Source organism: Anopheles aquasalis, chromosome 2, assembly GCF_943734665.1.
Source record: "Anopheles aquasalis chromosome 2, idAnoAquaMG_Q_19, whole genome shotgun sequence".
Classification (NCBI taxonomy): Eukaryota; Metazoa; Arthropoda; class Insecta; order Diptera; family Culicidae; genus Anopheles; species Anopheles aquasalis.
The window spans coordinates 24,362,501-24,377,500 of NC_064877.1; the positions used below are offsets into that span (position 1 = coordinate 24,362,501).

At 51.2% G+C, this 15,000-nt stretch overlaps 1 protein-coding gene across 1 annotated transcript in view; it reads left to right on the forward strand.

The window, feature by feature from the left end:
• Positions 1–15,000, forward strand: part of LOC126577994 (uncharacterized) — a 34,935-nt gene that overhangs the window by 18,089 nt on the left and 1,846 nt on the right. The gene's annotated exons all lie outside the window — the stretch shown is intronic.

A 15,000-nucleotide genomic window follows, 5' to 3' on the forward strand; every position in this document is an offset into this window, starting at 1 on the left:
AATCCACAGGCTACTTAGGGATTCAGTATCCATGGCAGCAGCAGCAGCAGCAGCCCCTTCGTCATTACGTCATTCACGCGCCACACTTGGCGTAAACGTGATTAACCACCACGCAGTGTCCACTTGTCCGTTTCACTGCACCGCTCTCAACCGCTGAAATGTCACCGGGCGGCAAGTGAGGCAGCAGGGACCCTCTTCTAGTGGATGGTGATAGAGCGGCATCGACCAGGCTACTAGTCGTCAGTGCTTGGTGAATGTCAATGTGTGTCCCGTTTTGCGTTGCCCGAGCCACCACCAGATCTGTCACCCACAGGGCTGGCGACAGGGCTACTACAATTAATTGTGATTCACGTTTGGTGGATTAGTGGATAATGATACGCGGGCAGTGCGCACGCGCGATGTATTGTGTATTGTGCTCCATATTATCTCTTTTTAATCTCGTCCCGTTTTGCCGCCATTTAACTTCCACTTATGAAATATGCCACGGTGACAACCTGGCCCCCGAGCTGTGTGGCGATTGTGTGCACGAGTTTATGATGATGGTGATGATGATGATGAGGGGATACCGTGACATTCGAACACTCGTCCCCCTTCTTTTGATGCGGTGTCCTTTGTCGCGATGCTGAGCAATGCATTAACATCGGCGATGGCGATGACAGGGACGAGGAGGCCCCCGTGCAATATGGAATTGATAAACGCACAGAAGCAATTAAGAAATTGCTGAAATAACATCAAGAGCTGTTGCTGCTGCTGCTGCTGCTGCTTGCTTGCTGACATGTTTCGCGCCGCCACGTCTATGACCTTTTAGATACCATGTCACCACCAGCGCTGACAAATTGGTTCACGCGCGAGGAAAACTACCTTTTTGGAGGCCTACTTGAAGGTTCTTTAAAGCATATTTCACCACACAGCAATGTGCGCCGTGGCTACTAAGATTCGCTCGCTGCTAACAAAAGACATTCCAAGACAACATTGAGATTGGCTCTCGGCGCCTACACAGCAATCGTACGGCATCGGCTCTTAACGCGTTCCCGTTCCAAACTCCCGGTATCTCGTGAAATTCCACTTGACCCAAGACGCCCACGCACCCCTCATCCCACCTTCGCGCGCTTGCCAACACGATCGGTTGATCGATGGAAGGATCAATATTTAACGACTGACATGTGGCCGATGGTGATGGTGCGCGCAGGGAACCGGTCAAACCATCGGACCACGCTGTTGATACAGCCAACCACCGGATTGACCCGCGCCCCTGGCGTGTGTACAACTTTCGCTCCCCCCGGTTCTGTGCTGCTCAATCTCTCTGATCTCTCTCCGGTCGAGTTGACGAGTTGAGTTGTCGAAACGGTAGCGCGCACTTGTCGTGATTGGGAGGGAGGGAGGACGCGCGATGAGTGGGTGCCAGAGCTTAGTTTATGCTGCGCACTACACCACGCAAAGCGTCAATTATGGCAACTCCGTTGTTAGCACAGGCTGCGTCGCCGCTGCTATCCTTCCCCACCGCCGTGCTGCTGGTCGTCTGGTAATGAATTGCAAACGCTGCGGAGGGGACACCACGGTCACGGCACGGTGTTCCGCTGCTGTCTTCCATTTAATGGTCTAACTGGGTCAGAAAATAGGTCGCCCTAAACCTAATTGAAGCTGCTGACAGTGAAACATTGTGGGGCCTGTTGATGCTGCTGCCGCTGCTGACTTTGGAGTGACTTGTTGTCGTTGCCGTCGTTACCGTCGTCGTCGTCGTCGTCGTCGTTGCCGTGGTCTTCACGTGACCCCTCATCCTGCGATTGCGAATGCATCAGCACGCGCTCACTCCCCTTCTGTGTCGGTACATCCGCCATGGCGCATTTACTTACTTCTGCTGGTGCTGGTGGTGCTGTTGATGCGACTCAACCGATCCCCCTCACGTACGGTGGACGAGTAGCACGTACTCGGAGTTCCAAATATTGGGATAACTCGCTAGCTGCGTTGTGAAATGGCGAACAAGCGCTGTGTGTCTCTCTCTCTTGCTCTCTCTGTAACGGGTTTAGTAATTTATTTTTCCAAATGTTTGCATTTTAGGGCGAGATGCGAGATGCTGGCCCCGGAGTGAGCTCGCTTGCGCCATGGCGTATCGCGCGCACGCTTTATTTATGGTGCGTAGGTGAAGAGCCAACCAAGAGGGGGGTGGGGGGGGGGGGGGGGCATTGGTGGTACTCACTCCTTCCAATGACGATCCGCGAGGCGAGAGATCCGTCTCCGGATGTCGAGTGTTTGTGAATTTCAACAGTTTGACGACTAACGAGCGATTTGTCAAAACAAACAAATGGTCCAGCTCCAGGCAGGTCGCCGGCCTTCGTCGTCATCGTCGTCGTCGTCGTCTTGGAGCCTCGCTATCACACACTGGCTCCAACAGGCCGGTCGAACCGTTTGACATTAAACAATGAATGAAGGGAAGACCGCTGGCGGCGACTTGGGACAAACGGAAACCGTGCACCGCCGCCGCCGTCGGTTGTTTGCTAACTCCGCCCTCCCAGGCCAACGGTACACCGCACAGTCCGGACCAGAGCATGGTGTGACCCAAGTATCATTGCAGCAGTGTTGCCCCTGCCAGCGTCCACTTTGTTTCTGTCCTGCTCGCGGGATCTTCCCTTGGGTGGGAAAGAAAGCGAATGAATTTTGCATTTCGCTTTTTTACGCATCGCAAAACTCCCAACCCCTAAACCCCTTTTGGGGAATCCATATTTGGCCCCCGAGGACGCAAAGAGTCGCGTTCATCGCTACCTTTTTGGCGATAATTAGAGTCCTTTGTTGTCGACAGGTCTGTGACATGATGTGGTGATGGTATCTCGTTAGTTTTTCTCGCCATCGATCCAAGCATGCCATGCGCCATGTGGTGTGATGGTGGTGATCATCGTGGTGCTGCTGCTGCTGATGACTGATCATTGGTTACACACTCGTTGGACTCCCAGTTTTTTTTTGTTTTTTTTTTTTGCAAAGGACTTGCCCATCTGGTGGTGAGCAGATTTTTTTATTTGGTCAGCGCCTACGGACAAGTGAGAGTAGAAATTACAAAACTGATCAAACGATTCCTCTGATCGATCGATGAATGATCGATCGAGAGCCGACTGCCGCCGGGGGTGTTGCGCGTTAGATCACCAGCTTTGTTAGCGTAACGTGAGGGCTGCGATTTCTTTCCTTTTTGCAATAATCTAAAGTCCAAATTACTACGCACTACTAAAGGCTGGTTGGACGGCTGATTGGTTGGAGTGGCATTTCGTTGCGCAATATCAACAACAACAAAACGTGACGAAATCTGTGGGCCCCCCCCTAAAAATCGCGGGAGTTTTATGCAATCCTCCAAAACCACACTGAAACGAAACGGAACGAAACGAGACCAAATGCGAGGGACGCTCGGTTGTCGAATGATAAGCAATTTTGAGAATAAAATCTCTCAATCTCCAGCATGCAGGAAGCAACATGTTGCGGTTACAAACCAACGCCACACATACGCACGCGCTTAATTGTTTGACCCTCATGTCATGTCAATTGATCTTATCCGCCCGTTGGCCAAGTTCCACCGGTTGAACGATTGAATGAGCTTTGCACCCCCGGCTTTGTCGCGGTCGTGATGGTGGTGGTGGTGGTGGGTAGCCTTTAATTGGCTGGACACCAACGCGGACGCCAACCGCACACGGCTCTAACAGAGCATAATCGCGGGTTTCGAGTTCGGCCTGACGCTCGGCCGTAGACTAACTTTTCGGCACCGGCAACAGGTTTGACCGTAGCCGCGTGTGCGCCCGTCCCGGGGAACCAAGGAGCGGGTAGAAGTTTAGAATTTCAAACACCCGAACCCAAACCCACTCCGGTGGCAGGTCAATCGCTGTTTGAGCAACGCGCTGGTCTGGGCACCAAACAGCGTAATGTGTCACGGTTTGCATGATTTCATCATCATCATCATCATTCTCGCCTTAACCGGACGCATGGAACGCCACGTTATGGATAGGATTTTGCTTTTAAGCTCCTCTAAATCGCTTCTCGTTGCATCATCATCCCCAGGCCGGCCTTCCGGGGGCGGCTGCTGCCCAGTGTGCTGCCCAGCGATCACCGCAACGCGATGCATTCCACGCGTGAAAAGTGCATCACGCTTTACGCAAGCGGACGATGAGGCATCATGTCATATTTCGGTGGTTTTATCACCCACTAAAAGCCACTCAAGCGGTTCGCTTTTATCTAAACACGCACGCACGCAAACGTTTCTTTCCTTCAACACTGTATGCATTTAAAAGTTGGTGCTAAAACGGCCATCGGTGTCAGACATTAAGCGACAACACGTTCCGGTGCGACCGTTGGTGTGCGACACCACAGCTCAGTGTTTTGAATAAGTGGCAGCAATCGCTTCAGCGTGCACGCGCGTGTGGTCGGTCCGCAATCGATTATTCATCGCCCGCCGGCACATCGGTCTTTACTGCCACACCGCACCCACAGCACCGAGCGAGCACTCAATCCGATCAGGATCCTGCGCGGAGCCTGAAATCGCTGCCATCGCTGACCGGAGACCACCGACTGCCAGCTGACGTAAGAAACGTTCGATTCGTCCAGCCCTAGGCGCAATGCCCAATTCCTGAGACCGACACCGTCTCGATCGTCTACTTGTCACCCTCTGACGCCCTTTCCAGTGCATTCCAGTGCAGCGATCGTCGAGACTAACAAGCTCGGGGCTGCTCGTACGATCATCAGCGATCGTGTGTTAGCATTCCTGACTGCCTCTCGGACCTAATCCGTCGCAGCACCGGTCGCATGACGAGGGCCACCCTAGTAGACGAATATTTGCCAATCAATTAAAATTCCACCAATCCAAACACTCTTTTCCTCCTCCTTCGATCGTGCGTACGCGATGGGAGAGATCTCTTGCGAGATCCGTATCTTTGTCTACGATTTTGTTGATCATCGAGATCCATCAGCGAACGGCGATGTGACCTTGCGTGTGATGCGAGAGCGCTGGCTTACGGATCGTCATAAATAATCGTTCGGTTTACCCTGACGCCCTCGTTTACAATTTATCGTTGTTCAATCACCGTGGAGAGGGCAATTTCACCTCTCAAAAAAAAAAAAAAAAAAGGAACCCTCCAGCTGAGTTTTCCACAAATTAACAACCAAACCAACCAGTCCGGGCACCCGGCGCGAATCGTGTACCATTTTTGGCCAAGCCACCACCACCACCACCACAAAGTCGGAATGAAAGCGAATAATTTATTGCTCTCCAGTCGGTATGACGTCTGTTTGTTGCTCCCGGCCCGGTCCCTGAGATTGCTGATTACACGCGCCCGTATGGGTTTTTTTGTAGACTGTTTTTGTAGGCTTTCCATAAAACATGCGTACGAATTCCCAGGACTCGCTGGCCACTACACAGTGCCTGCAATTAGTAGTTCGTACGACGCCAACGCGCCAACGTCATTCGAACGCTTGCATGCATGCTGCGGCACCGATAACGACCCTTCCCCTCCTCCTCTGCAAGGGAAATCCGCGTATGAGTGTGTTCTTATGGTTTGTCCGCTCGATGGTTCACGCGATCACCCGTACGCACCGGTTTTTGGGGCATACAAAAGGAGCCACAAATAAATAAAAGTCAAGCTGACTCAGGGTTGACGATCGGAGTGGCGCACCTATCGAGTGCCCAACCTCGCGTAGTAGTGTACTTCAAAGTCCCTCCAAAAACCACTGCGTGATCAACCTCACTCACGAATCACGATCTCACGGTTGGCTAACAAACATGGCTGGCCCGGTCCGTGGCACGCAAATCCGAAAGTGAGGAGCAAGGGAGACACGTTTGCAATTGCAACTTAATGGTGACGTGGTACCGGAGGGAGGGACGAGGGGATGTGATCGATCGGATAAGGGGTGGCGATGGGCCAGGGGAAAGCAACACCGGGCCTCGCCATCGCGAACTGAACCACCGAACTTTTATTAATCGATGTTCATTTGTTAAGATCGCTACAAGACGATCTCCAAGATATCTCTGATCAGCATCCCCCCCTCCCCCCTCTCTCTCTCTCTCTCTCTCTCTCTCTCTCTCTCTCTCTCTCTCTCTCTCTCTCTCTCTCTCTCTCTCTCTCTCTTTTCAATGATCGTCAGTTCGCACCTCAACCTGCAGCGTGAGGTGCGTACCCCGTGTACGAGGTTGGTAATGGTGTAGGCACGCAATCATCGCACCACCACCTCCTCCTCGAGGTCTCCGGGGGTCATTATAGCAGCGGTCATCCAGTCTGCCGCAGCCCGTGACCCACTGACACGATATTATCGTCGGCGTCGGGTGTACACGGTTGTGGCGAATCACTCGTCGTCAAGCCTCTCTCCACATTTCTCACTTTCCACAATCGATCGATCATGCTGGCGGCGACGAGCTGCTGACGAGCACATTCAAATCAAGCTCCCCCGGTGATGATAACGTGACGCTGGTCTGGTCTGGAGGCTGGTCTGGAGCTGCTCGTGACTTGCTGACGATAGTGGGTCGAGTGCGGCGATAAATGCTTTCACGCACCAGACAGGGCCGGCCGGCCGGCCGGATACGGTGACACTACGACGACCGACTTGCATAATCATTCACCAGAGAGTGCAGAGGAAGTAGCTGGCGTTTATCGCATTCCACCAGAAGGCAAGCAACACTCACCCCCTGGAGACGATGCCCAGATGTTTTGTGATCGTCTCTTGTAGTGCGTAGTACTTTTGTGACCCGGTTACGTTTCGGTTTTCGTCGTCAGAAACAAACAATTGGTGTGTGAAGAGACGTACACTTCCATGCATCTTGGGATCCCTTGTGAACTCTCTGTCACGGATTCCACGATCGTGAATCGGAGTCAGCTGGCAGTACAGTGCCAAGTTGGAACAGGTTTACTTAAATGGAAGGTTGTTGCTGCTCAATTTGCATCGCCACCGCATTTATCGATCTTAATGGGATCCGGATCGATGACGGGTGTATAAGGAAGCGAGTGTCAGCTTACTACGATCGACACACCACCATTCCTCTGTATGTTGTTTGCTCTACGACAGAACGCTGGTATTGGAGATAAGAAACTCGTATTCCGATAATCCGCCATCGGAGACGATGATGACAGGGCGACGGTCCTAGAATCTGTTCGCCAAAGTTAAATGGATGGCGTGGCCGCAGCGATTTCGCAATCCCGCGATGCGGTGATCGCAATCACTCTGTTTCTCTGGTTCTCTTGACCTTCGGCGGGGTCATCTCTCCAAGTGCAAACATTATCAAACGGAGAACCAAACCTCCCCCCCCCCCCCCCCCCGGGATGGAGCTCTCTTTTTGTCGCAAGACCAATATTGACATTTCCGGGCGGCGGAACCTTTTCGACGGTGGCGAATGGTTGCCGATAGCGGCGTTCCACGAAATCACGGTGACTGACCCAAAACAACAGTCGCCCCATTAGTCTCGACGCATTCAAGGGTGCAATCGATTTAGCGAGACGTCGCCGAGCGATTTTCGGGCATCAGGAATCGGAAACTTTCCTCCTTCACCATCCGGTCGCCAGTGGGAAATTTGATCTGTCTCGATTCTGGTTGGTTGGCGGACCCGGGAAAAGGTGAACGAGCTGACATTCGATCAGCAGCGATCGATCGAGAGCGTTTGAGCGGTATCGATTGGTAAGCGGAAACTGATCGTCATTCGATCGGTTACGTTTCCGATGTTCTCTCTCTCTCTCTCTCCACTGCGGAGACCTTTTTCCTCGTCATTTTGTTTATGCCATGACAGTTTATGCTCGCGGTAGAGGAAGGTATGCTGGCGGCATCTGTTGCTGCTGCTGCTGCTGCTGCTGCGAATACAACACTTCCGGTAGGTTCCGATATCTGGCGACAATTTCCTTCTCCGCTCGCTCATTCATCTAACGAATACGCAGATGTATTCGAACTAGCAATTCCTCCAAGATGGGTTTCATTCATTCAAGAAGGTTTAAACACGTCGACATCGTAACAGCGGACCAGGTGTTGCGGCAGGGAGAGGCCAAGTCGTGTCGGCCTTGGAACCCGTTTTTCTTGATCGACAAACACTCACATGCTCCCCGCTGGAGCTATTAATTTGTGTCGACTTAATTGGTTGTAGCAGCGACATTAGAGGCAGCTTAAGACTGTAGCGAACGGTCACCTACGCGAATCGCGTTGCTCCATCGCTGTCGATCGCTGGCTTGACTGTCGACGCCTTTTTGGTACAATGTTCTTTTACGTCAACAATGCGGCCACAATGTTGCACTGAGTGTAGTGTCTGCGAGTGCATCTCATAACTGTCAGCCACAAAAGAGGAAGCATCTTTAGCCACAAACTGATTTGCGCTATCACCACCGCAGGCAAGCAAGCAAGCAAGCAAGCAAAGCGGTTCGTGGTGCTACGAGACGAGAATTCAATGTTTACTAGAACCGGTTCTTTGGAAGGAACCACTCGTCGTCCATTCGTCCGTGGCGTGCCGTTTGTCAACAAGACGCGGTCGCTTCCCTTGCTCCTCGTTCGTTCGTTCGTTTGTTCGAGAGACTCGCTAGCCTAGCAGCTTGCTGCTTTTAGTTGCTCGAAGACGCGACGCAACACGTTCGCGGCCCACGCGGCCCACTACAAACCCGACCCGAGAGGCCTCCCATAATCTTAATCTTAATTTCATTCATAAACGTTCCCTCTTGGCCGTTGTCGGTGTCCGGATGGATGGTTGGTTGGATGCGGTGCATGTGCACTGCTGCACCCTTCCTCCCTCCGCCATTCACCACGCTCCTGTGGCGTTTCTCTCCTGGGGGCCTGGTGGTGATGAAATACTTACAAGCCGATCGGTGCCTGGAGTACCACCGCAACCGCGACGACTGTACCGACCGCGTACTTGCGTACACCGTGCGAGAGTTATGACGGGGGGTTTCCTTGGTTGCTTGGTTACTTGGTTGCTAATAAATAAACATTTTTACGAACCTCGCGCACCAGCGAGCGAGCAAGATTGCTCGATCGTCGGCATTGCGACTTCGCCGACGTAAGGCACCGACGATGATGGTTCCGGAGGGCCGCATAATGCCGCGGAACTAGGACGCCACCACCAACGCCTTCGTCATCGACCGCCATGCACTCGCTTCGTTTGCACTGCATGGAACGAAAAGCCATGCCATGGTCTGCGAGAGTAAACCGAGCAAAGACGGTGACCAAGGGACCAAGGGTTTTGTTGATATCTGTCGGCGGCGGCGGACAGTTTATGCTGCCAATAACCATAACGGATCAACGACTTGTGCCCTCAACGGTGCGAAAGGATTCCGACTGCACTGTGAATGATCATGATCATCATTAACATCTCAAGCTCAGTACGCTCAGAGTGTTATTGGTGCCGGAAGATTGGACCCCAGGTGTCAGACTGGAGTACTTGGTCCGCCCACGGTCACGAAGGTCCTAGATCGTTAGTTCAGGTGTGCGTCAGGTGGAACAATGGGGTGTACAAAAGTGGATGGCAGGATGCTTCGACTTGGCCGACGAGTATGCGATCAATTGATGCACACGGGACGCGCTTAATTTGATCATAATAATGTCGGGTTTGTGTCGAGTAAGATGGAGTGCCTCTTTGGGACCTCTCTCGATTGCTAGATTCTCAATGCTGGCTTCAATGAAACAACCCCTATAACCGCTGCTCGGTGACTAGACCGATCCACTTTGACTGACAAACGATCCCTTTTCCCCGCCCGGTCTACTAGATGCACACTGGGTAACTATGGGCATACGCTTAGCCAAGGAAAAAAGGAATCAGGATAGCGAATCTGGCGTCGTGGCTTTCACCTCCAGAAGATGATGAATGTCACGCGCTACTCGGCGCTGGTTCTACTAGCTGGCGTCCATCGACCATTGTTGTGCGCTGCACAAGGCAGCTGGCTTTCACTTTATACCGTGTACGAGAAACTGTGCCAGACGTGAATTCATGTCAAGATGGCACCGTCATGGCCGGGTCCTATTGTCACCGGGAGTCTGTGGCCTACTAGGCGCGCTGAAAGACTGTCGTCATTTCCTCTCAACCGTTCTCATCTCGTTCAAATGTTTTATGAGTTTGCGAATAACATATTTATGTTCTCCGCCTCACTCCGCTGGTGTTAATGTGTTTTCCAGGCGTCATAAATTCGTTGTGATGCAAAATAGCTTAACTTGAAGTTGTTTCTCAGTTTCATTTCCATTGCCATTCAGTCAACGAAACTGTTGTTTGGCGAACCTGTGCTGTGCTATCGGCAGTGTTCGTGAGAATGAAACGTGAACAGATAGTACGGAAGGATCCGGCTAATTTTCGCACCTTTTCCCAACCAACCGCTGAACCGCGGTGGTCCCGATCGATCGTACATTTAGTTAGAAAAGTGCTTTTTCTATTTCGCCGAACCCTTCGCCACCGGTCGCTCGCTCGGCCTGGCGTTTAGTTCGCGGTTTACTTTCGAAATTGTGCATCTCCATTACTCGAGAGATCGGAGAGGTTTCATTTTTAAACGTTACCTTCTCCGAGTGCAACCACGGAACGGTCCTACCACGCCCGTTCGCGGTTTTTGTGGTCTCTCTCTCCCGAGGTTAGAAAGTCTTGTCACGTTCCAAAAAGCCGCAAAATGTTTTAAACGAACACAGGCGGTGGTCACACCGCAAGCTCGGCCCCACTGTAACCCTAGAACCTTTCTTGCCGGCACGAGAGGGCAAAGGGGGAGGGGATTTATGCCCCCGCCGATCTGGTGTCTGTCACGGCACGTTCTCCGCACGATGATGATGCATGCCGCCACTCTATACGCTGGCCCTTAATGTGGTAGCGAAGGCAATTTCGCCAAACCAACCAACCAAGCAACCATCGCGCACATCTCGTAGCTGGTAGCTGTGATCTGATGTTGGAGCGACATCAGGAAGCCGCACTTTGATTGAGATATCAAATTTATCCTCCTCCTCCTCCTCCTTCTTCACTCCGGGAGGAAGTGCGAGTGAATGTAGTTGAGTTCATTCATCTTGTGGGGTTGATATGGGTATAGTAGAGGGTAGGTGGTGATGTGGGTGATGCCCACTCAACGCGGCAGTCCACAATGGAGTTGCATTGTTTTCCAACCAACGCCACGATATTAGCATCCAGCGTCCAAAAGGCCATGTTGTTGTTCACGGATGGAGAGTTGCTGTATGTTTTGTGATCTTGCAGCTGCAATAATAACGCGATTCGCGATCACCGATAACGAGTCCAACAGCTTTGGAGTCACGTAATGTGCAACAAGAAATGAAGGAATTCTGGATTCTCTCGATACGAAACCAAATGTGGCCAAATAATCTTTTCTGTAAACCACATCAATTCGACTTCATTGCGCGTTTAGTGAGCGCCATGAAAATAAAAACAATCCACGAATAAGCATTCCACATTCCTACGGAGCATCGTGGCCACAATTGAAGGCCTGTGGTTTGAAAGATCAATCATCAGGTTTTGTGTGGATCCCCGCTAAGCTCATCTCGTCAGTGAGCGACTATACCGACGTGTAACCCTCATCAAATGCAAATAACGCCCCCTCCATGAGACGATCTTCCCTCTCTCCGCTTATCGTAGATCATGCAGTTTACTTTCAGTGCGTGCATTGTGAATGTCAGCCAGCCAGCCAGCCAGCCAGCGCCAGGGTCCAATAATGTATCTATTCTAAGATCTGTTTGATTCGACTCCCGCGCTCATCTTTATTTTTTATGGCCGCCGCCTATTACTCATCCTCCACGCCAACAACTCGCACTCCGCCAGTCAGTCAGTCAGTCGGTAAGTCAGTTAGTTGGTGCCGTCTCCGCAACTACCGTGACTCATCCTTCCATCATAATGATCAAGATGATCATTATATGCCGAGATGTGTGTTGGGTGTGCGAGTGCACCATCACCGTGCGGGCAAGTTCTTGTTTGTCGCGTGCATCGGCAGCAAGCAACGACAGAAGGAATCGCTTCACCGAACCCTTGGCTCCTTCTGTGCGATGAGGCAGAGATGTTCGAGCAGATGTCATTACTCTCTCATGCTGCCACCAACAGCGACACCAGCGACGTGTTTTTTTTTCTTTAATTTTTCTTTCTTGATCATTCCGAGATGTTCTCGTCCAGCATCATCAGCAGTCAGCAGCAGGCACGTGCGGGGCGATTAATGTTGGAAACATATTTATTTTTTCCTGTGGCATTTCCGCGAGACACGAGAGCGGACGAGAGCCGAAGTCCAAGGATTACAAACCCGCAAAACGACAACCAAAGCGCGATGCCCTTGGCGAATCGCGAATCTGCAACCACCAACATGAGAACCAGAAGAAACCTTTTGAAAACAAAAAAAACTGCTTTTGGTCGCTGAGACGTGACTGGCCGTGCCGTGGCCGCGTGTACTCTACTGGAAATGGAGCTCATTGTCCAGCCACGGGCGTGCTGGCCTGGCGCTGGCTGTATCCGGATCGTGTAGGTCGACCTCTCAGGCACTGCAGGCAGTTGGCAATGCACTCCGACGACGACTTGCCCGAAACTACCTGTGCTGGTGTATGTGTTCTTGCTCCCCCCCCCCCCTACCCGGGGGTGGCCAGATCAGCAGAGATCGTGGTAACCCCGCGGGCGCGAAACCGGTTCCCGCAGGCTAGAAGTGCCCGGAGAGTTCTTGTACTCTCCATCCGTGCGGATTCATTGCAGAAGACCGGTGCATCCGTGTTTTCGTTCCGTCTGTACATGTGTTGGTATTTGGTGACCTCATCGTACGGGCGGGTGCAGTGTCTGGTGACCGCGAGAACGTCTGTTAATGATCTTAAGAAGAGATCACCACCACCACCATTGGGCAGATCGTTTTGCATGGAATGCTATCTGCTGCGGGCTTTGTATGTCCACCGGGCAGCAACCGTGCAGATCGATATCATCATCCAGGGAAAGATATCTTTCAACTACTTTGTAGCTGCCCGCGATGCTGCGAGCGACGTGATAATCCTTCTCGCTTGTATTTGACTTCGGCATAAAGTTCTGTGCCGCGAGTGTCTCCAAGGTTTGTCCCACCCCTTTTTTTTCGATCAAACGCAAACGATCGGCGAAAAAGCAACGTGCTGCTCTCGCGGCCATGGCTGCGGCGCTTGGTTGGTGCGCTGCGAAAAGTTCACATTCCACTGCGATTCCAGCACGAACCGGTATGACTAGGGTGACCTACATCTCCCCAGGTATCGCCCTACCAGACACCTAGCGGACACACTCGGTACACAGCGTATATAGGGCCCTGTATACCAAACATCCGCTTCGCCGCCAGCCAGACAGGCAGGCAATCGGTTCGATAATTAAGTGTAATTGACCATCGCTCGGTGCTGGTGTGAAGCGAAAGAGATGGCCGGAAGACAGGCTGCTGACATGTGACATGAAGCCCGTTGATGTCGCCAGTGTCCATCACTAAACGTGCGACTGGCGCTTCTGGTGGTGTCGCCCGATCGATCGATCGATCGTTCGCGTGGTGCCAACTGCAGACGCATTGTTTGCCAATGCTTTCGAGGGGATGATGCGTTCACTGCATTATTGTCTCACTGTTATACCGTTAGCCATTTATGCAAACAAACACCCAGCATGATTGCCCGCTGGACAGAGATACAAGGGGGCGGGGGGGTAGCGTTTGCATAGCTTCAAGCGTTAGTTCGATCGCACTGTGGCGTCGGGAAAGGGAGCGACCATTTGTGTATCTATTCAGGTATGCTCGGTTACTTGTGTGATGGCAGCAAGTGAAAGGGAAGCTCATATCGATGGCAGTCAATCATCGATTGCAACGATTGGACGGAGTAGTGGGGTGGTAGGCATTCTACTACGCATTACCATTGGTCTATTTTGTATTCTTATACATAACTGTGTTTGCAACATTCTTTTGGTAAAAGGTCTATCATAAAATTGCTCAAATAGTGTGTCTAAGGTAGTTCAAGAATGCAAGCAAATTGTGCAATAATACATTTTCTAACTGTTATTCTATAAAACAATCAAAAGAGCAACCGCTAGCGATAGTATTTTTTGGGGATAGAACGAGTCCACGCAGTTTTTAGTTGATGATAAAAATGTTTAAAAACGCTTTAATATAATACTTATTTAATAGTGAAATTTTGTTCACCGAAACATGAAAATGATAGAGCTAGAATGGTAAAATAAGAAAGGACTAGATAAGAAAGACAGGAAGAGAAAAAAAATGTATAAATGCTGATCTTTTCCTCGCTCACGTTTATTTATGTTTAAGGTAATAAAAAAGTCGATCGATTGATCAAACAATTTGAGGAGAAGCCCAAACCAAACGAACAAACAATTCACTAAAGTAAATCACTGCAGGAGAACAACGGCTCTCTGATTGAGTGGATGATTCCAGTGGCCAGAGAGAGGTGGCTTAACACACGCCCGTCAGTGACAACCATTTCGCAAATTAGTTCGCGCACAACCGCGAAACATGCGTGGGAACTGAGATGCCGATGGTGTGGTGTTTGAGGGGAGGGCAGTGGCTTATTATCATCATGGGACGCCTTTACGATCGACAGATTTTTATTGCTCACAATAACGAACCACACAAAAATACCTGTGCGGCCGCACGGCCTGCTTTAAGGACCTGGTTGGCCATTCCTTATTCGGCCCCCCGGGCCCTCGTCATAACAGATCTCCTACGCGCGCGCTCCTCATGGAAAATGACCCACGCAAAAGTGAACCCAATAATGTGTCCGGACATTGATGGCTTTTTGCGAGATCGACGTGGTGGTCAAAGAAGGCTTAAGAATGAAGGTTGTCGGTTGTCGCTGCGCTAGCAAGAAGCGTTAAAGCATCGCGTCACTTTGTGCGAGGTTCAAGAGGATACAGCGGGAAATTTCAGGCACTGCTCCCTCTGCTAGAGATCGTTCGTTTTGATCACGATCGTTGTATGGTGGTTTGAATGCAAAGTGATTTCATTGATCTTTGAGTGTCATCGACTGTGCTTCTTGGATGAAAAGTGGTTTCTCCATTTTGAGTGACCATCGACAGCATTAACGATGGCCATCACATTACTGATCACCCAAACT